This window comes from Diadema antillarum, unplaced genomic scaffold, assembly GCF_040938485.1.
Source record: "Diadema antillarum isolate AM-2024a unplaced genomic scaffold, OU_Dant_1.0 scf00000027, whole genome shotgun sequence".
Lineage (NCBI taxonomy): Eukaryota > Metazoa > Echinodermata > Echinoidea > Diadematoida > Diadematidae > Diadema > Diadema antillarum.
Genome location: NW_027270916.1, coordinates 1,435,285 through 1,456,416, shown reverse-complemented (window position 1 = coordinate 1,456,416; position 21,132 = coordinate 1,435,285). Strand labels below are relative to the sequence as shown.

At 39.1% G+C, this 21,132-nt stretch overlaps 1 protein-coding gene across 1 annotated transcript in view; it reads right to left on the bottom strand.

Annotated features, from left to right (window-relative positions):
- The window catches only part of LOC139735364 (growth hormone-regulated TBC protein 1-A-like), a 45,311-nt gene that overhangs the window by 7,880 nt on the left and 16,299 nt on the right, over nt 1-21,132 (bottom strand). The gene's annotated exons all lie outside the window — the stretch shown is intronic.

The following is a 21,132-nucleotide window of genomic DNA, read 5'->3' as shown; positions in this document are numbered from 1 at the left end:
ATAGGTCTGCACTAGTTGTTCGCTTGTTTAAAAATTCTCTGAACTATCACATGCAATCGCAAGGTTAAATCACCTTTGAGGGGATACAAGAGGCATGAGGGGATACTATAGGTCTATAGTACAATATCTTGACAAGGTGTGATGACATTTCCACATAATTAGCAAAATATTAAAACGACAGGTTTGTCACAAATGTGTTGAATGTTCACTTTGCTTGAACTAGGTTTAATTAGATGAATGGCTATATATTGTCTAAGAGTGCGGATATATAGGGATTTGAGGATTTTTACTTGACTTTAGACCCTTTTATAAATTTATGCATTGAGTAATTTTCAAGGTTTGGAGAAAAAAAATGCAACTTCAGTATTGAATAGCAGAATATTTGCATTTTAACCTGGCCTCTGACGCTTGACCCTATAACCCTAAAATTCCCAAGAGAATCACTGTCAGGTAGAACATGTATAAATATACCGTGTACAGTATTCATCGCATAATCGGGCATCTGATAATCGGGATCCTTGCTTAAATGACATACGCTTCCCAGAAACATTTCCAATGCATGTTATTTTCACTGGATAATCGGGCGGGGACCTCTGATAAAAGGGACAATTTTTCTTCAAGCGATCTTTGATTTTGTTGATATTTTACACAAAAAAATCTACCAAAATACCACAACAATATTTCAAAGATTCCTAATCAGTTGTCGTTTACATCGAACTTACAAAGCAAGCTTCGGACTGGTGTGTTTTGACCTCCGTCCATCCAGTACACGTACATGCATAGCCACGAAAGCGCCGTGGTAAGTATCCATGCCATTGCGAAACACATGCTTTCGTGAACATTCTCCCCTACATAAGCAAAGCCGTGTGCTCGCTTGCAATTCCTACTCACATCCAATAAAAAACACGCCTCGCTCACCCAGCTAAGGCAGTGTACGTTGTTTATTCTCAGTCATACACTTTGAGGGCAAATTCCAAATTTCTCGTCTCTGAGTGTTTCAACTTTCAATACACTGTGATCTGTGTGTACGTCACAATCTTCCTCAATTGTAAATGAGCTAGAGGGTCGCGCCAAGGGGTAGCGTGGTTGTGTATTGCATGTACAGTACGTCAGTATGCATGTGTGTGTGTGTGTGTGTGCGCACTACATGTATGTCGTATGCCGTTAGTGTATGGTGAGTGCTCATAGCGAAATCGGGCACCTCGCTTAAAGGGGCCGTGTTTGCTACTCCCAACCTGTCCCGATTATGCGATGAATACTGTACTATGTTTCATGATGATACTTTCAGTCACTTTCAGAATATGGAGGAAGAAGTGAAATTCAGCACTTTTACCTTTGACCTTTGCTTGTTTGGTAATTCAATACACTTCCAAGAGAATCTCTATTGTGTAATGCATACATTATAATTATATTGAGTTTCAAGAAAAATCCTGCAGGCATTGCATAAATACGAGGGAAATAGTGAAATTTTGAGGAGTTGACCTTGACCTTTTAACCATGACCTTCCAATTCCCTAGATAATCACTGACAGTCAGTACATGCATACAGCTGTATGTACTATCAAAGTCTCCATTAAGGTACAATTGTACCTTGAACCATTTGCGAGATATGGAGAAAAAAATTGACTTTTGACTTTTGACCTCATGACCCAAAACTCTCTCTCCCTCTCTCTCTCTCTCTCTCTGGAGAATTTTGGTAGTAAATGCATACACTAAGTTTCAAGAAAATACCTTCAGGCATTGCATCGATAGCCGCATTTACACTGACTAACATCGCGATTTTTAAAATCGCGATATTTTGGTTCCACCGTTTACACTTGCGCAAAAGCACGCGAAGTTTGAGCTTCACGAAGCATCGCAATTTTTTGGTCGGTAGTGCGCATGCGTAATTTACCTGTTTTCAACACGGTAGCTGAATGGAAGCGCGCGCTATTCTATTCATTTTCACTGCAGTGCAGTATATTTTGATCACAGCTGGCTGGTTGGAACGTTGAGCCAGGGCTTTTTATCAGTACAATGCACACATCCTAGTGCTTCTCGAGACTGTTTACTTACGGTAAAACTATATAGCTTGCTACATTAGATCACATACGTAGTAGGTGTGTAAAACTTCATCTACAGCAGCATTCAGGAGGATCATGAAATTTCGCCGATATGACGAAAGTGGGAAGTAAGACTTGGAAGTTAGGACTGGTATTTTATCAGGCGACAGCAAGAACTTACACTTGTGACGTACTCCTGAGTCCTGTATTCCACAAACAACTTATATAATTATCGAGAGCAGTACGGGCACTCCCACAATCTGAATCAACGCATTTCTGGGAGAACATTATTTTGTTAAGTTGTCATGGGGTGATGATATGTGGTTGGAGAACTTCAGGTTTGCTACCAGTAGTAGTTTTCACGTACAGTGTACTAGCTAGTTTCATCAGGGAGGGGGAGGTGAGAGACCACGAGCCGACCGAGGATCGGCCGTTTAGGACCTGTGGCTGTACACAGCTGTCTATACCGTTGCTCTCTACACGTTCCAAAGAGGGATCGGGAGCGCGCGTAAACTCCCGGTGCAATCCGATACCGAGAGTCACGTGATGAAAAATCGCGATATTTCTGCGACTTGGGTTTACACTAGCTAACTTCGCCTCAAACTTCGCGATGTTTCAAAAAATCGCACTCCGGCTGGCGATTTTTCTGGCGATGTTTCGAGGGCGTTTGGGTGTAGTTGCTTAGCAACTTACACCCAAATGTCGCGATTTTAGAAAAATCGCGATTTTTCCAAGCAAGTGTAAATGGGCCTGATGTGAAGTCAAATTTTGAGCATTTGACCTTGATGTTTTGACCATTGACCTTGTGCATGTGCATCCAAAAGTTGATAGGCACAACTTCGCCCACTCATACATATCACATGCCAAATTCCATTAGGATACCTTACACAGTTTTTTAGTTACGCTGTCCACAAAATTGATTACGGACGGAAGGAAGGATAGACGGACGACCCGAAAACAATGCCTCTGGCAACACTTTGTGGCAGAGGCATAAAAATAATGACAAACAAAAGTTCTCCAACAAAGCCACACAAGCCCAGGCAGTTTATGCGATTGCAACATAGTACATGACTCGACTTTGCCATCTCTAATCGAAAAGTGAAAGCTGTCACTCCGGCCAGGGGAAAATGCCAGGAGTGACTTCTTATTAACTGCATTCCCTCACATTCAAGTTCAGATTAAATTAGATATCTGATAAAAGAGCAATACAGACAATATAGTCAAACCTGCCTTAGCGGCCACCTGCCGCATGCAACCACTGAAAAATACCCAAAGAGAAAAGCCATGTTAAAGACCCTTTGTACAGCTGCCACCTGTCTAACACAGCTAACAGCCATCAAATTTGTCTCCCACGGTAGATTTTAACCAGACCCATGCGAAGCCACAGCTGAGCCCATAATTCAGGATGTTTTTTTGCTCTGCAGCCATGTCAGTCATATGTCAGAGTGTGGCTAATGTTCAGTGCCACTGCAGTGCCACTGCAGCATTCAGCTGCCGTTCAGTCATAGGAATGCATTACCGGGTAATGAAAAACTTGCTTGGTGTACACCTACTGTGCAACATCTTGATCAACGCTGGCATTGTTCAATGCATGAAACACATATGACATGTGCACGTACACAGGGCTCCACATTAGCAGTGGCCAGGTGGCCTGGGTCAGTGTCAAGCCCCCAGATTTTGGTGGCCTTATCAGGTGGTTACACGTAACTCAGATTCCAAATGGATTGATACATTTGCTTTTATTTCAGGCCACTACATATACTACATACAAAAATATTTCAGATTTAGACATTTTGGTAGCCCAAATGGGCCACCAGACAAAGAGGGTATTAAAGTGTCGAGCCCTGGCATACATACATTTTAATGCATACTACTGTAAACGTGGAAATTTTCGCGGTACATTAATTTTCGCGGATTTCGCGCTACGTTCTGCTAGCGCGAATTCAAAAACGCGCGAATATATCTTCGCAATTTTCTATGCACATTTTGAAAGGCCTGAATTGCGTGCGCTTCGTCGATGATACTGCTACGTAGTACAGACATGTTTACGCATATAGCAGTATCATCGCACGCACCGCACGCACCGAGCCCACGGCCGATTGGTGTGCTACATCTCCGCGACTACAGTACTAGTACTACAGTACATGTATCGAGTAAAATACATGTACAGTGTACTACGTAGTTGAGCGCTTGTACTCACACTCGCGCCGCTCGCTATGTCGCTTTTCATATGCTGGCGGCATCGCTGGATGATAACAGCGACTGTGTATTAACCCGCTGCGGAGCGCGAATTTAAGACCCCGCGAATATGTTTTCGAGCCGCTTAGCGCGAAAAATTAATCGCGCGAAAATATTGACGTTTACAGTATGTGAATGTACAATGTATGCCCCTATACAATGATACTGTACATAGAGGCAATGCACACAAAATGTTGGATAACCTGTCTATTGATAGCGGTCATCTGTCTTCAAAGGCCATTCTTTCACCTCCCTTGGGTGGCCGCTAGACAGAGAGGTTTGACTGTACAAGCTGTCATATTATCATTATTATCGTTCAGTTTTTGTTTTGTTTTGGTTTTTTTTTTGGGGGGTAGACTCATCAGCAGATAAGATGTTTGTGCCAAGTTCTGCGAAATGGCTTGTATTTATATGCAGCCACAGCTCAGATGAGCTCAGCTGTTACGCTTTACAGCGAGCTGGCATGAAGCAGGACAAAGCACAGACTTGCTTCAGCTAAAGCAAGGGAACACACAGTGAGACACAATGAGACCAACAGATACAAGTGGCTAGTGCACAGCAAACAAACAGAGAACAAGCTACGTATGCAACAGCATGATGATGTTGGCATCATGAATGTCCTGGTGCAGTAACTTCCTCTCAGCACGATAGCATGTGTTTGTGGAAATGATCAAGGAGGTTGGGCTGTTTGACTGCTTTTATGACTGGGGGAAGGGACCGGGTCTCGAGTAGGCCTATAGCTCTTGCTAGTGTTCTGCCATTTACTTTGCAAGATTAGAGATAAGTTTGCCTGTGGTAGACATCAGCAAGGCAATCTTGATGCCACAAAGGCCGAAGGCCACTTTCATATCCTCGAAATAGCTCAAATGTTGCCACAATCAGTGGACAGCTGGATGCTCCAGCAGGTTCTGCCAATGGTATTGATGCACTGTCCAGCAAATCTGTTGGCATCCTAGGTCTCCCATGGGAAGCAATTGTCTTATCACAGGGGTCATGTTTGAAGTTGAATGAGGCAGTTCTCTTGGATGAAATGGCTGGCTCAAGGTCCACAATTCCAGTGTCAAACCAGTTGGGATTTCTCTGCTTTTTTTCAAAAGCTCCTATGGAATACAAGTTTGTAGGTGGTTCCATCTCTTTTCTCAACTCCTCCAGTATGGCATCAAGCACAGTGTTCATCGAGTTCAGTGACTGTAAACATGGCTGCGTTGATGTTGAGGATATTGCCCTTCTTTGATCTAAGGATTTGCTTTAACCCATTGAGGATGGACTGAATTTGCTACAACACGCATTTCCCATAGACACTTGCCCCGAATACACTCGGGACTTGTCCTCAATGGGTTGATAGGTTGAGCATGCACGTTGCTGGCAATCACAGAGCGGTCAGTGCCACAGTCAACTCTACTGATAGCTGTGAGAAGTAATGACACAACGCTGTTAGAGAGTGTCTTTGAGTGATGAAGACATACAGTTTGTTTGTTTCATTTCCATCTGAGAAGATGGCTGGATAGCCCATATTCAGCTGCACTAGCTGGTTTTCCATGGGGTCCACTTAGATGTAAGGCAGGACCACTTTACCAGGATAAACACCTTGCTCTTTGCTTGAATAAATGAAGAGGGATCTTTGAAGTGCTTGAGCCACGCCTCTGTCACACACAGGACCTCCATCTTATATCCTATCCGAGTTGGTGCCAGCGATGTGATCTGGAGGACACTCTGTGGTTGGGTTTTGTGAGAAGAATGTGTTTGTGATGCAGAGGTCATGAAGGGAGCATAGTTCAAGGAGTCTAGGCCTGTTCTTGTCGAGTTTGCTGACATCAAAGCAGCTGAAGCATCTGGGCCAGGATACACGGTTTGGGCTAATCAGAGCATTGAAATCTCAGAGAAGGTATAACAACTTGCAAATGTTCTGAGGTGGGAAGCTACTTGATGGTCAATTCAAGTTTTTCAAGTAACTTGTATTTCGCCTCTCCTAAAGAGTACCAGTAAGGTATGGAGGAGAAAGTATGTGGGCTGTACCTTTTGAAGGTAATTTGATGGAATACAACAGAGAGTTTCTCGCTGCAAAATATACGCCATACACTAAACGCTCCTCTGGACCTTTCCTTTGACAGAGCACAGGTCACCTGAGTATAGCAAGTCCACCTTCCACACATTTTTGTAGACTCTTACCTGAGAACAATGGAAACTTGGGGAGGAAAGCTGCTTTGACAGCTGGGGCCATGGTGTCCATTTCCATATCCCATCGCAATAGTAAAAATACCTGCCAAGTACATTGTACTTAAAAAAAAGCTTGATTATGCAGTTTTTGGGGAAAAAAGAATTTCAACTCTTAATGTGCCAGGCCCAAAACCCCTAACGTGCCAGAGATTTTTACTTATCGCCAGAATGTTTCAAAACTGGACTGACAATGTAATTTAAAACTGCGATATCTTTGAAACTATCGACTGTTTTGAATTGAGTTCTACACAACAAATATCAAGAAATGATTGTTCTTACGTGCCATGTAGTCAGGTTGCCGTAATATCTATCTGAACTTGAAATATTGCAGAAATGATTAATATCATCAAAAAATTATCCAAATTTTTTGTGTAGTATGAAAAGAAAGAGTCAGTCGTGGTTTTTCTTCAATAGAACGCTCCCTTGACTCTGTGAGAAAGTTTTAGAGCTAGATCTCCCCTTTCAAATGATAGCAAAATTGTCTTCTAGAATTGTATGATTTCAAAGATACAAGCGGGTTTTTTTGTCTTAGCAATTTCTCTTTCTGCCGCAGTAATTTATTCCCAAATCTGAGTCCTTTAGTCCCAGATCCTGTATTTGAAACTAAAGTAATTGTCCCGGGCCCTGGAAAGTGTCTTTTGTCCACTTGAGAAGGAAGCACCCACTAATCCTTCTTTTGTCTATGCTGACTGCGGGCGGGCATACTCTATTGAAATCGGCAGGCCTTTGTCAGCGAGGGATTTGTGCGTGCGCAATTCCTTGGTAACGGCGGAGATAATCCGAGTACTGATTGAGTACAATACACACTAGCGGTTGCTAGGGGCAGCTTGAAGGATGAACATAACTCGTGATCGAAAGCGAAGATGCTGCCGTGATCTGACTGATAAAAGTGCACACGCCTTCCGGATTTAATTTTTCTAACGCCGTATCCAATCAAGAATGTTGATCCGATCAACCTATCGCCAGCCGCTGTCCTTCCGATCACAACAGTACTAAAATATTATAAGAAAGTTATTTCACGATGGTATACCACTTACGTGTTTATTGCCAATCCAGAGAAATCAAAGTAAAGTGGGTTTGCCTACAAAACCAGTTCAATCTCAGCACCACGAGGTCAGTCACTCGGAGCTGCACACCATGTGCTTGCAAGTCCAGCGCTGGTGTTTGAAGCCACGTGCGTGCAACTGAAAAAGCTCACTATTCATTTCATGATTCGGTAAAATAGTGCTACGTTGGGCAGAGCCCTCTCATTCTCGAAACGATCATCTCACTTTGAAATAGTAAAGTTCAATAGCGCTGTACTTGTGAACTATGCGGCCAGAGTTGTGAAGTAATTGAATCTTGCAAACGAATAAATTCAGTCAGATTTGAAATTTTCAAAAGCCAGATCAGAACAGCGAAAATAACAACGAATTGTGACAAGACACTGAAACATGATACAGATAAACAGTGAAAAGAAAGGCAGCTTGCACATATATTATGACGAAGGGGCAAACAATGCAATTACCATCAACAAAACCATTACGGTAAAGAATAACACTTAGAAAGAATCAAAAGCCCCCTGACAGTAGGCCTGATCTGCATAGCAAAATTGGTGACAAGAAGACAAAACTGTAGGTGGAGATATATTTAGCCTACACATGCGTAGACGACAAATGGTCAATTCCAGCGTAACGGACATGACATTCAGACCACTTTTTTGTGATTCAAACCATCACACAATGAAATTGGGAGTCTCCAAAAGATTCTAATTGAGTTTATCAGACACATTTAAGTATATGTAATGTACACAGAAAATTTCATGGAAATTTATGAAGTGGTTGTTGAGAAATTGCATTTTTAGCGAGCGTAACGGACATGACACTAAATGGACAAGGCATTTTGATCTACTTACCATTATGAAAATTCCTGTGAATTTTTGGATAAGGTGAAGCTGGTTTTGGTCTTGATTAAACCTTTAGGTCATGCTTTACTCATAAAGTCCTAATTTAGAGTAGTTTTACTGTTCATTCTTTTTTGATAGTTTAAAATATTGCGTAACGGACATGACACTTCGAGTGTAACGGACATGACAGTTTTGTCCACCTTTTTTAAGCTAAGAGAATTTTTTTATTACAAGGTATAGCAGATATTCAATTGTTTGCATAGTAAGGTTAGAACATAGGGACACACATCATAATTGCAATCATGTAATATTTCTTATATTTATATCATTTTAGGGGGGTTAGTCTTTGTATATATTTACAAAACAAAGAAATATAAAACAAATTCGCTCCTGCACCAGCTAGCTACAATTAGTGACAAATTTCCAGTTACTACCACCCACCATAGCAAAATAGGACATATTACTATCTTATACTATGGTTATTTTTCTCTTAGTGGCCTAATATTTGATACTTAGTATTATACACTAGTCATGTATAACGGACATGACACCCTTGTAAGGTGAACCATATTTTCACTTCTTTGTTCCAAAATAAAAAGATTAAAATAACTGCACACTGCTAACTACATTATGTTCTTGAACAAAACATCAAAAAGTCCTTTTATTGCAGGTTTCAGTGATCTAACAGCTACTCTAAAGCACAGTGGAGTACAATGCCCAGAGTACCACAATGGCATACATGTACAACACAGAAGACCATGTCTCCATATCTGCGGATAGGCAAAGAAAACAGAACGAACCAAATCTGTATGAAATAAAAAGTTTGAATACAACATCATTAAAATGCACTCAGGATTGCATCAACTTTTATGCAATGAAACAGGACCACAAAACTGTTTGGTACCATTATCAAATTAGTGTCATCATCTGAAAGAAATAAGGTATGAAAATTTCATTTCTGCAAAGTTCTTTCATTTGGCATTAATGTCATCCTTGGAGTAGAATCATCCTCTGTTATCCAATCTTGGATAGACTATTGTAAAAATTCCACTGCTAGTACCAGTACTTTATCATTGTCAACAAATGCTTTCTTTTCTTTGCTAGAAGTGAATGATCAAGCCCCTATTTTTTTCTGAGAATTTTCACAACATATAATCCATTTCCATGTAGAGTGGTCACCTGGGCAACAAAGTATTTCTTGTTTTCTTCACGGCAAATTCAACTCGTTCAAATTGTATAATCAACTTATTGCTTGCTTAGGCACTTCTTAAGGCTTGCCAGAGTGGTGTACTGGTTACATTATTCTCACCAGCTTGTGAGGTTAGGACTTTTTTGAAATACTGGATGCTTTCCGTACCAACTAAATGATTATACAGTGTACCTTTCAGTGGATACACATCTTCTCATAGCATCTCAAAATTGTGCTTTTTGTACGATGCTGTGCGCTGTCATATATACCAGTATATCCCTTGGCATAGAGGTACATATAGTTTAGTTGTATTGATGAAATGGATAGCCAGCATTCAGACCGACTTTCTCTGATGATAGAGCTACATGTACTGTCAACACGCTTAATAAAGCAAACAATTCCATTCTCAGCCCTCTTGGCAAGTGATATCTCATTAATGTGCCACTGAAGGTGTGGATTTATATAGTCATAGAGATGAGAGAGTTGATGTATGGATGCAGCACAAACTTCTTTTTTTTTTTTTTTTTGATTACGAGGCAACACCATCATTGAAGACATTGATGCTGGTGACATTTGGATTCTTTGTTGATGTATCATCAGTGATCATGTTCATTGGATGCACGAGGATCCATTTGTGCAGGCAACGTTCTCGCCAGGCGTTTTACGCGTGGCGGGCGCGCCACGCGTGAATTGTGGCAGCCAATTTTGCGCCACGCGTAAATTGTGGCGATCAATTTTGCGCCACGGGTAAATTTCGACTACCACGCGTAATTTTCAGAGTTTTTGTTATCTTCCTTCCCCTTTTTGTAATGTTTCCCATTTAAAAAAATATATATATCTTTTGCAGTTTCCTTCGAACGCATGCTCGACAGTTACTTGCTCGGCGCTCGCTTTAGCGGCAAGATCGTCGATCGTGTGCGATGTACCCGCATCGCACGCAGTCCATTACCGATTCCACTTTGCTTGCCAGCATACGCAGGTGCACAGTGAGCGCAGTGTTATACCACGTTCACCGAGATTCCGGTGCAGAAAATTTACGGGCGCTTCTCTCCGATCACTGCATAGAGATATATACTAAGAACACTAGAGGGCGGACTCCTTAAAATCCCTGTGACCGATAGAAGGAGGCGTTCGCCATTTTGGTCCGGGCAAATTTCGACTAGCGACCGTACCGATAACGTGTAGCGCTAGCAGAGCATGCAGGGAGATCGACGACGGGATGCAACGGCAGTAGGCTAGCATCTATGTCGAGGTCTCCATCGGAGTTGGGAAATCGAAAATGTTCTTAAATTCGCAAATTCTACTTAAAGTAGCACAGATCTATTTTGCAAAATGCCTGGTTCATGTGCTGCTTTTGGATGTAGAAACAGGAGAAAAGAAGGGGAGCGGAGTTTCCTTTCACAAGTAACTAAAATTACATTTATAGTGTGTGTTAAACAGATTGATTCAAGACAACAACAACAAAAAAAAAGAAAGAGAAAAGAAAAGGTCTTGCAAAATTCTTCGTCAGGGGCACTCCGCCCTCCCTCAGCTATTCTCGATCTATTGCTACTATATACTGTTGTAGATAGCTAATACAGTACATAACTATATGCAAGGTCGGCGGAACGGGTGGAGGGGCATTTGCCCCATTTCCAAAACAAAAAAAAAAACCCTTCCCTTTTTAAGTTTAAAAAGTGCTCTTTTCTAAGTGCCCTATTTGGCCCTTGAGCCCCCCCCCCCCCCCTCAAAAAAAAAAAAAAAAAAAAAATCGTTCCTCAACCCTTTGCTATACCAGTAATACCAGCAGTTCATTTCACGATGGTGATAGTGTGAGAAAAGCTCAGAATACGTAATATATGCCTGGTGACAGGACATTTTATGCTCCGGCATTGATATCTTTCTGAAAATAGAATTAGTATCATGGGTCTGATTGGGCTTTTGGTTCAAGGCAGGGTGAGGATTAAGATTAGGGTTAGGTGTTATGATTTGGGTTAGGGTTTATGTAAACTTCAACATTAGTATTTCGAGCTTGAACATAATGTCATGGAATCAATATGCCTACACGTACTTATAAAAATGATTTATTTCATTTCCACCACCACCACCACCACCACCACCAAAAAAAAAAAAAAGAAGAAATACAATGAAACACTCGTATACACAGATACGACTATAGAATGCAGTCCCCTCATACAGAAAAAATATAATTGCAAAAAAAAAAATACAAAAATTGACGCAGTACCGTACTAAGTATACTGTATTACAAGGGGTATCCGGCTGTCTATAGAGACCAAGAAAACCCTTTGTATTGCATGGACCATGGTCGTGTTGGTCGGCTTGAAAGTATTACCTCATTGAGAATAAAGTAAAATTTTGTTTGATTTTCATTTTCTTTACCACTCATAATAAGAGATTGCTAGCAACTTAAATTTTTGAGTTGTTTCCTTCTCTCATCTCCGACCCCCTCATCTTCTTGCTGAAAGCCAATACGTGTTTGAGCGCCTGTTGTATACGTGTTCACGTGTCCACCACTTTGTACTGCGCCGCTGCCCGGATGCGTGTTTTTTTTAGACGGCACAGATTGGGGAAACTAAAAATCTATCGGGGACCCTATCCCTAAACCTAACCCTAATCCTAATCCTAACCCTAACCATCAAACCCTAACCCTAACCCTAACCCTAACCCTAACCCTAACCCCAACCCTAACCCTAACCCTAACCCTAACCATAACCAAAAACCCTAACCCAACGTTTTTCCCATAGGTTTAACACGCGCCATGCCCCAATCTGTGCCGTCTTTAAAAAAAACGCCTCCCGATGCGATGTTTTTGCCCGGACAAAGATGGCGCGCGGCCTCTTCATCTCGGCACACGAGCACTGCGTACGCGCCACACGCAGTCCGCGCTCTAGTATATTATTAGTATACATCTCTATGGATCACTGTGAGTTGCCACTGTTACTACACGTGTACGCGCGCAATCCCCGGAGCAGCAGATCGCAGATCGAGCCATGCACGTGCGAGTGATCCAGCAACCAAAGCTGCCAATGTTTGGAAGCACAAACTAGTATTGTACTCAGCAGCTCTAAAATTCGTATTTTTTTTTTATTTCGTACGTTTCAACCTCCCTTTTTTTGGATGTTTGCCTTTACTTTTGGAAATGAACAGCGGTATCAAACAATCGGCTCCGTAAGATGCTAAAATTAATGTCGGATGACCTCTTTGACGTTCAGAAATGAATAACAATAATACTCAACTCCGTACGATGATAAAACAAATGTCTGATGTTTGCTCTTATGTTCGAAAGTAGATAGCAATAACATTCAGCTCCGGAAGATGCTAAAATAAATGTCGAATGTTTGCTTTGACGTTCGGAAATGAATAACAATAATATTCAACTCCGTACGATGATAAAATAAATGCCGGATGTTTGCTTTTACGTTCGAAAGTAAATAGCAATAACATTCAGCTCCGGAAGATGCTAAAATAAATGTCGAATGATCCCTTTGACATTCGGAAATGAATAGCAATAATATTTAACTCCGTATGATGATTAAATAAACATCGGGTGTTTGCTTTCACTTTCGAAAGTAAATAGCAATAACATTCGGATCCGGAAGATGCCAAAAATTAATGAATGTCAGATTACTGCTTTTACGTTTGGAAGTGAATAGCAGTAACATTTGGCTCCGTACGATGCTGAAATAATTGTCAGATGATTCATTTCACTTTCGGATGCGGGCAACAGTAACTTTCGGCTCCGTACGATAATAAAATAAGATAATGTCGGATGTTTGCTTTTAAATTTGGAAATGAATATAACGGAAATATTCTGTTCCGTACATGCTAAGATAAATAACAGATTGTTGCTTTTACATTTGGAAATGATTAACGGTATCAATCGGCTCAGTTAGATGCTAAAATAAATAACGGATGTTTCCTTTCACGTTCGGAATTGAATAAGGATAACATTCTGCTCTGTAAGAAGCTAAAATGAATGTCGATTGTTTGCTTTTGCATTTGAAAATGATTAACGGTATAACATTCGGCTCTGTAAGGTGCTAAAATACTTGTAAATGTTGGATGATTTCTTTTACAATCAGAAATGGTAACTTTCGGCTATTTACAATGCTAAAACAAATGTCGGATGTTTACGTGTTAATGTCTACAAAATAATGCTCCCACTTTCTCATTTCAAACGTAAGTTTTGACCACCTAAATAGGCATCAACTTTTATAACAATCTCTAAACCTATAATATGTTAAATCCTAGAACTCAGAATAAGCCATACGTTTTTATATATAGGCTTTTTTTATTTTATTTGATTTTAAACATCATCATTTTCCCAAGTATTCCAATTTCTTTTCCCATGATTGAAAACAGACTGTCTGCCATAACGATGATTGCTAAATGTCTCGCCGTGTGTGGGTGTGCCGATGTGCGAGACACGTGCCCTGTGCTCTTGCCTTGTTTGAGGCTACTTCAAGTTCAATGAATCGAATGCGCCGCAGCTGCGCTTTATGGCTTGATTGCGGTAACAGTTTACATTCGATACGAAGAAATCGTCATGTCTTGTACACGAGCAAAAACAAAACCAAACAAAAACAAGCAAGCAAACAAACAGACAAGACATAACAAAACAAGAAACAAACGAATGTTGATAGCCAAATCATCTCCGTATGTAGTGGACCGTCACAGTTCATAGGTGAAATTCTTTCAAACTTTGAAAAGTAATACACAGTTTTAATGAGCCTGAAATTGTCGTGATTTTACTGTCTAATCGGGTAGTGGCTGCATATCACATACTCGTAGTGAATTTCTGTCTGCAATCGAGACGTGTCCTTTCATAATTATTGTCTTTCTGTGATTCAATAAATCGAGTGATTGATCAATCCCTTTCTATAGTTCAGGAACATCTAAAATAATCAAGTATACACTATTATCCCGGATTATGATCGACTGTTCGATGCTTCTACTATGGGCCAAAAGAAAGACTAAATTAATAGAATCATGATCCTTGTAATGATTCCTTTAATTGTACTCTCGAGCTAGTTCTTCGATCGATATTTCCAGGCTATTTACACTCTGTTTATTAACAGAATTCTAGTGTGCGCATTCTTTCGTTTGGCACCTGCGTCTAGCACCTGGTTTTGTGGAAATTTCTGCGAGGGGGGGGGGGATGTCAAGCGTCTCTTATACAATCTTTCGCTTCTATTTGTTGTCGTATTTCCCCCTTATTCTTTGCTGGCAATCAACAGTTAGATTTAACTTCACGAAGGTTGCTAGCACGTGGTTCTTTGTGTTGTGAGGGAGACATGTACATAATTTTTATTTTCATCATTCATTGGAGGAGAAATACAGAAAAAGAGGGAGACAAGAAATAAGAGGAAGACGTATGCATGTTCTCCTAAACTGCGTGATCTTTGAAGTATTATGGAAAAATTGACGAAAGAATAAAATGTGATGCAAACCTACACTTTATTACTTGATAAGTACTAACGATTATAAACAAAATCATAATTTCGGACTCTATGAATGCCACATTTTAGTGACATAAAGCGTTGATATAGTGTGATGTCACGGACTCTACGATCAGTTCGTTCCACTCATACTTTCTTCTTTTAAATTATTATTTTTTTTTCTTTTCTCTTAAATTTCGCGATTCTTGAATGATAAAATAAAGTACACTCTAGATATCAAAAGTCACATTCTCAGCGACGCAAGAAAGCTTTGATAAAACGCAGCTTTCATATAGCGGGATGCCGGGCTTCTGTTATCTTGTTGCACCGATATTTCTTCAAATCAGTGTAATCCTTAAAATAACTTAATATAGCGCAAAAGAAAGTATGAAAGCAATTCAAACCCTCACTTTATTAAGTGATAAGTATCCACAATATTGTCATAAAAGAATCGATAATTTCGGAGATATTTTTGAAGTCACATTTAGTTCCACTAATACTTTCTTCTTTTAATCTTTTCTAGCTGTTATTTTTCTTCTAAATTACGCCACTCTTGACATAAAAAACACAAAGGAAATTATATAAATGCGATTGAAATATATGCTTTAGTTACGTGATAAATATCAACAATTATGTCATGAAAGAAAAGAATTTCGGACACTTAAGTCACTTCACAGAGACATTTAGTTAAACTAAATGCAGTGTTGATAGAGCATGGATGCTGTTTCGTTACGACAGTTGCACTATTTTTTCTTCTTCATCATCTTCGTTTTCTTTCCACATTCTTCTAAATAGCGTGATTTTTTAAAGACAGAAAAAAAAAATGAGACGAAAGGAAATAGTGCACAGATGCAAACCTTCACTTTAGTTACATGATGAATAACAACAATTATGTCATTGTATGATGAAAGAAAACATAATTTCGGACACTGGAAGTCACATTTTCAGCACCGCAAAGTTAAGCTATAAACGCAGCTTTGATACCGCGATGCCGTTTTGTTATACTTGCATCAATATTTTCTTCTTTTTCTTTTCTTTTTCAAAACTTCTTCCTTTGCTCATTTTTTCTTCTTAATCGTGTGAGACTTGAAATAGAGAAAGAAACGGACAAAAATAAAGGATGAAAGCGATGCAAACTTGCACTTTATTACGTGACAAGTATCAACAATATTGCATTAAAGGAAAGATAATTACTACGACTTTTAGTCACATTTTCAGCAACGCAAAGCTCACGTAAACGCAGCTTTTATGGTGGGTTGACGCTTCGTTATAGGCTAGTAGCACCAATATTTTCTTCCTTTTTCTTTTTTTCTTCAAATCAGTGCAATCCTTAAAATAAAAAAGAAACGCAAAACAAAGTGTAAAAAAAATGATGCAAACCGATACTTTATTAAGTTATATACGTATCCACTATTGTCATAAAAGAAAAGATGATTTCGCAGACTATAAGTCACATTTTCAGCGACGCAGAGCTAAGCTAAACGCAGCGTTGCAGTGTGATACCGGTCCTACAGAAAAATAAAAAGAAAGTATGACTGAAGTGATATTCAGGTACCCATGTCTGAAATAAATGAATTAAAAAATCAATCATCTTACCGTTATTCAGAGTTCTAAGATTTAGCAAATAGGCTTATAGATTACTATAAAAATTGATGCCTATTTAGGTGATCAAAACTTACATTTGAAATGAGAAAGTGGGATCATTTGCAGACATTTGTAAACATCCGTCATTTGCTTTAGCATTGTAAAGAGCCGAAAGTTACTGTTATTCATTTCTGATTGTAGAAGCAATCATCCAACATTTACTAATATTTTAGCACCTTACGGAGCCGAATTATACCGTAAATGATTTTTAAATTTAAAAGCAAACAACCAACATTCATTTTAGCACCTTACGGAGCTTCATGAATGTTACCCTTATTCAGTTCCGAACGTGAAAGCAAACATCCGCTATTTTTTTTTAGCATCTAACTGAGCCGATTGATACCGTTAATCATTTCCAAATGTAAAAGCAACAATCTGTTATTTATTTTAGCATCGTACGGAGCAGAATATTAACGTTATTCATTTCCAAACTTAAAAGCAAACATCCGACATTATTTTATTATCGTACTGAGCCGAATGTTACTGCTGTCCACTTCCGAAAGTGAAATGAATCATCTGGAAATTATTTTAGCATCGTACGGAGCCGAATGTTATACTATTTTTCATTTTTGAACGTCAAGGCAGACATCAGATATTTACTTTATCATCAAACGCAGCTGAACGTTACTGTTATTTATTTTGAAATTTAAAAGCAAACATCCGACAGTTGTTTTAGCATCGTATGGAGCAGAATATTACTGCTATTCACTTTCGAACGTAAAAGCACTCATCTGACATTTATTTTAGCTTCTTCCCGAGCTAAATTTTATTGTTATTTATACCTTCGAACGGAAAAACAAATTTCTGGCATTTATTTTATCATCGTACGGAGTTGAATACTATTGTTATTCATTTCAGAACGTCAAAGCAAACATCGAACATTAAATTTACCACCGAACGCAACTAAATGTTACTGTTATTCGTTTCGAAATTTAAAAGCAAACATCCCACAGTTATCTTAGCTTCGTATGGAGCCGATTGTTACCGCTGTTCATTTCCGAACGTAAAAGCACTAATCTGACATTTATTTTAGCATCTTCCGGAGCTTAAAGTTATTGTTATTTAATTTCGTACATAAAAGCAAACATCAGACATTTATTTCATCATCGTACGGAGTTCAATAGTATTGTTATTCATTTCAGAACGTCAAAGGGATCATTCGACATTTATTTTAGTATCTTCCGGAGCTAAATTCTATTGTTATTTACTTTCGAACGTAAAAACAAACTTCCGGTATTCATTTCATCATCGTACGGAGTTTAATACTATTGTTATTCATTTGCGAATGTCAAAGCAAACAACAAACATTAAATTTACCATCCAACGCAACTAAATGTTACTGTTATTCATTTCAAAATTTAAAAGCAAACATCCGACAGTTATCTTAGCATCGTATGGAGCCGATTGTTACCGCTGTTCATTTCCAAAAGCAAAGGCAAACATCCGACATTTATTTTATTATCGTACGGAGCCGAATGTTACTGCTGTCCACTTCCGAAAGTGAAATGAATCGCCTGTAAATTATTTTAGCATCGTACGGAGCCGAATGTTATACTATTTTTGAATTTTGAACGTCAGGGCAGACATCAGATATTTACTTTATCATCAAACGCAGCTGAACGTTACTGTTATTCATATCGAAATTTAAAAGCAAACATCCGACAGTTGTTTTAGCATCGTATGGAGCAGAATATTACTGCTATTCACTTCCGAACGTAAAAGAACTCATCTGACATTTATTTTAGCATCTTCCGGAGCTGAAAGTTATTGTTATTTAATTTCGAACGTAAGAGCAAACATCAGACATTTATTTCATCATCGTACGGAGTCCAATAGTATTGTTATTCATTTCAGAACGTCAAAGGGATCATTCGACATTTATTTTAGTATCTTCCGGAGCTAAGTCTTATTATTTACTTTCGAACGTAAAAACAAACTTCCGGCATTCATTTTATCATCGTACGGAGTTGAATACTATTGTTACTCATTTCTGAATGTCAAAGCAAACATCAAACATTGAATTTACTATCGAACGCAACTAAATGTTACTGTTATTCATTTCGAAATTTAAAAGCAAACATCCGACAGTTATCTTGGCATCGTATGGAGCCGATTGTTACCGCTGTTCGTTTCCAAAAGCAAAGGCAAACATTCGACTTTTTGGGTGACCCCGGGCCACCGTTAATGTCGAGTCCTGCATAAGACCTGTTAAAAACGGAGGAATGATTTCGGACACTTTTACTCCTTTAGTTCCATTTCTTTTTTAGCTACGAAGCTGTAACGTTATAACGCAGAGTCGACAGTGCGATACCGCACCTATTTTGTCCCTTTCTCTCTCTCTTTTTGTTTTGTTTTGCTTTTGCATGCTTCTCACGCACGCGCATGTCGGTGTGTAAGCGCCGTTTCTTCCCCCGACGACCCGACCACGTGTTCAGTTTGAGCCACCACGCGTAAATATTTCAAACTACCTGACGGCACTTTTCCGCCACGCGTACTTCATTTTCTGGCGAGGACGCTGTGTGCAGGAGTTCCTGGCTGTTGTGTTGACTCCATGGTGGATATGTGTTAAATGTGGTCTACAATGTACTTATATGTAGAAAGTGCTTATTTTAAGTATTGAAGGGAAGGCCAACAATGAAAACTCCATTGTCTAAATACTCCTTAGAATGACAGCTGCTGTTTATCAGTCAGGATTACAAGAGGTGGGAATGGATCAAACCGGTGTAACAGGGTAGCAAGACCATCTAAAATCAACAGTCTTCCAGTGGCAGAAAGCAAAGTCTGCTTGTTTTTGTTCTATTGAGTGATGTGCGGACTTAATCATTTACTAAAGTATAGAAATGTCCTACTATCCTCAAGCAATTAAAACTAATCACCACCCTGTTTCACTGGGCCACAGTGTTATTTTTGCCACTTGTCTAATATGAGGTGTCATGTCCGTTACGCAAAGTGTCATGTCCGTTACGCCATTTACAGGAAAACTAGAAGTGGTATAGAAAAGTGGTTTTCACACATGCAAGGGGATTCAATCCTAACATAGAAAATGAATTTACAGCAACTTTACACTAATTTCCTCTTGGCTACGAAAACTTATAGTGAAAAACGTAACAGACATGACGCTTCAAATGTTATAGAAATCACACAACTTTGAGGATCAATGGGTCAAAAACTGATGAATGCTAAGGGAGTTGGTTGTGATTTTCCGTTGATATATACACTGGACTATAATTTAAAAGCTGAGCAAGTCCTCTAGGACATATCTGGCCTTCTTTAGAGACAAGAACACTAAACTCTTTAAAAATAGCCAAATTTTTGCGTCATTGCAACACATCATACAGTATTTTCATTGACTGAGAAAAATACAAAATTTTGCAATGACAAAGATGCGACTAGTGAAAAATGAAAATATATATGTTACTTTCTTAGAATATTTGAGAACTTAAGTGAAACTCAAAACTTCATTTTTTCACCAAAGTGAACATTTCTCATGGAATTGCCCAAATATGAAATCAAGTTTTACATTGCTGGTATGCTTTTTCAATGTTTGCTGTCTTTGATTGTCTTTAGTCTCATTCCCTAATCACATTTGATTATCTGAATATGACATTATTCAGCAGCACATTCTGTACTTTCACATGGCGTCGGAAATCTCTAGCGCCTGCCAATATAGGATTTATACCGAGCGCTTTGTAACCATCAGAATAATTTTGATCGTTCATGGAAATTATAACATCACTCTACTGCTGAAGTTCCTTCATCGGTTTATAACAGCCGATGGATGTTAGTTCCGTACTTGAATTCAAACCTATCATTTACCTTCATTGCGCTGTGACACAGTTTTCATGAAGCAGCATCATCCGACATTTCTTTCTTTCTTTCTTTTTTTTTGTGATCTCTAACACTGAGTTACTCCAAGGAGGAACAGCGGGATCTGAGTTTGAAGTTTTCAAGATCTGCATGCTAACAAATAGTTTGACGTTACTTTGCATCCTCCCTCTCTCTCTCTCTCTCATCTAAAGTTTTACGCAATAATAATTTTGAAGGATTTGCTTGAGTTTGAACATTTTCTCTTCACCTGCGACTCGGGGAAAATAACATGTTTCTATGATAAGAGGTAGGAATAAAACGATAAGCAAAGCTCAACAAATAACATAAATACGTAAATATACTTTAATTCTGTGTCTCACCGAGCGATGAGTGTTTGGAAACCTATCAAATTTTAGGTTTCAAGCTTCCTAAACAGTTGAAATCAAAATCAAACAGGAAAACCCGTTTGCGAATTTGATATCAACTGTCTACGAATTACTGATCGAATTCTGTTCTACTTTATCGAGTCTGTGCTGTAGGGATTGTGTCTGCATCATCGCTTGGCGATAAACGGTACTGCTTCGATTTTTGTCATTATGAAATGATAAATAATTATTGATCATTTCTGCATGGTTGAGTAAACAATTTCTATGATACACCAATCGACTATCGA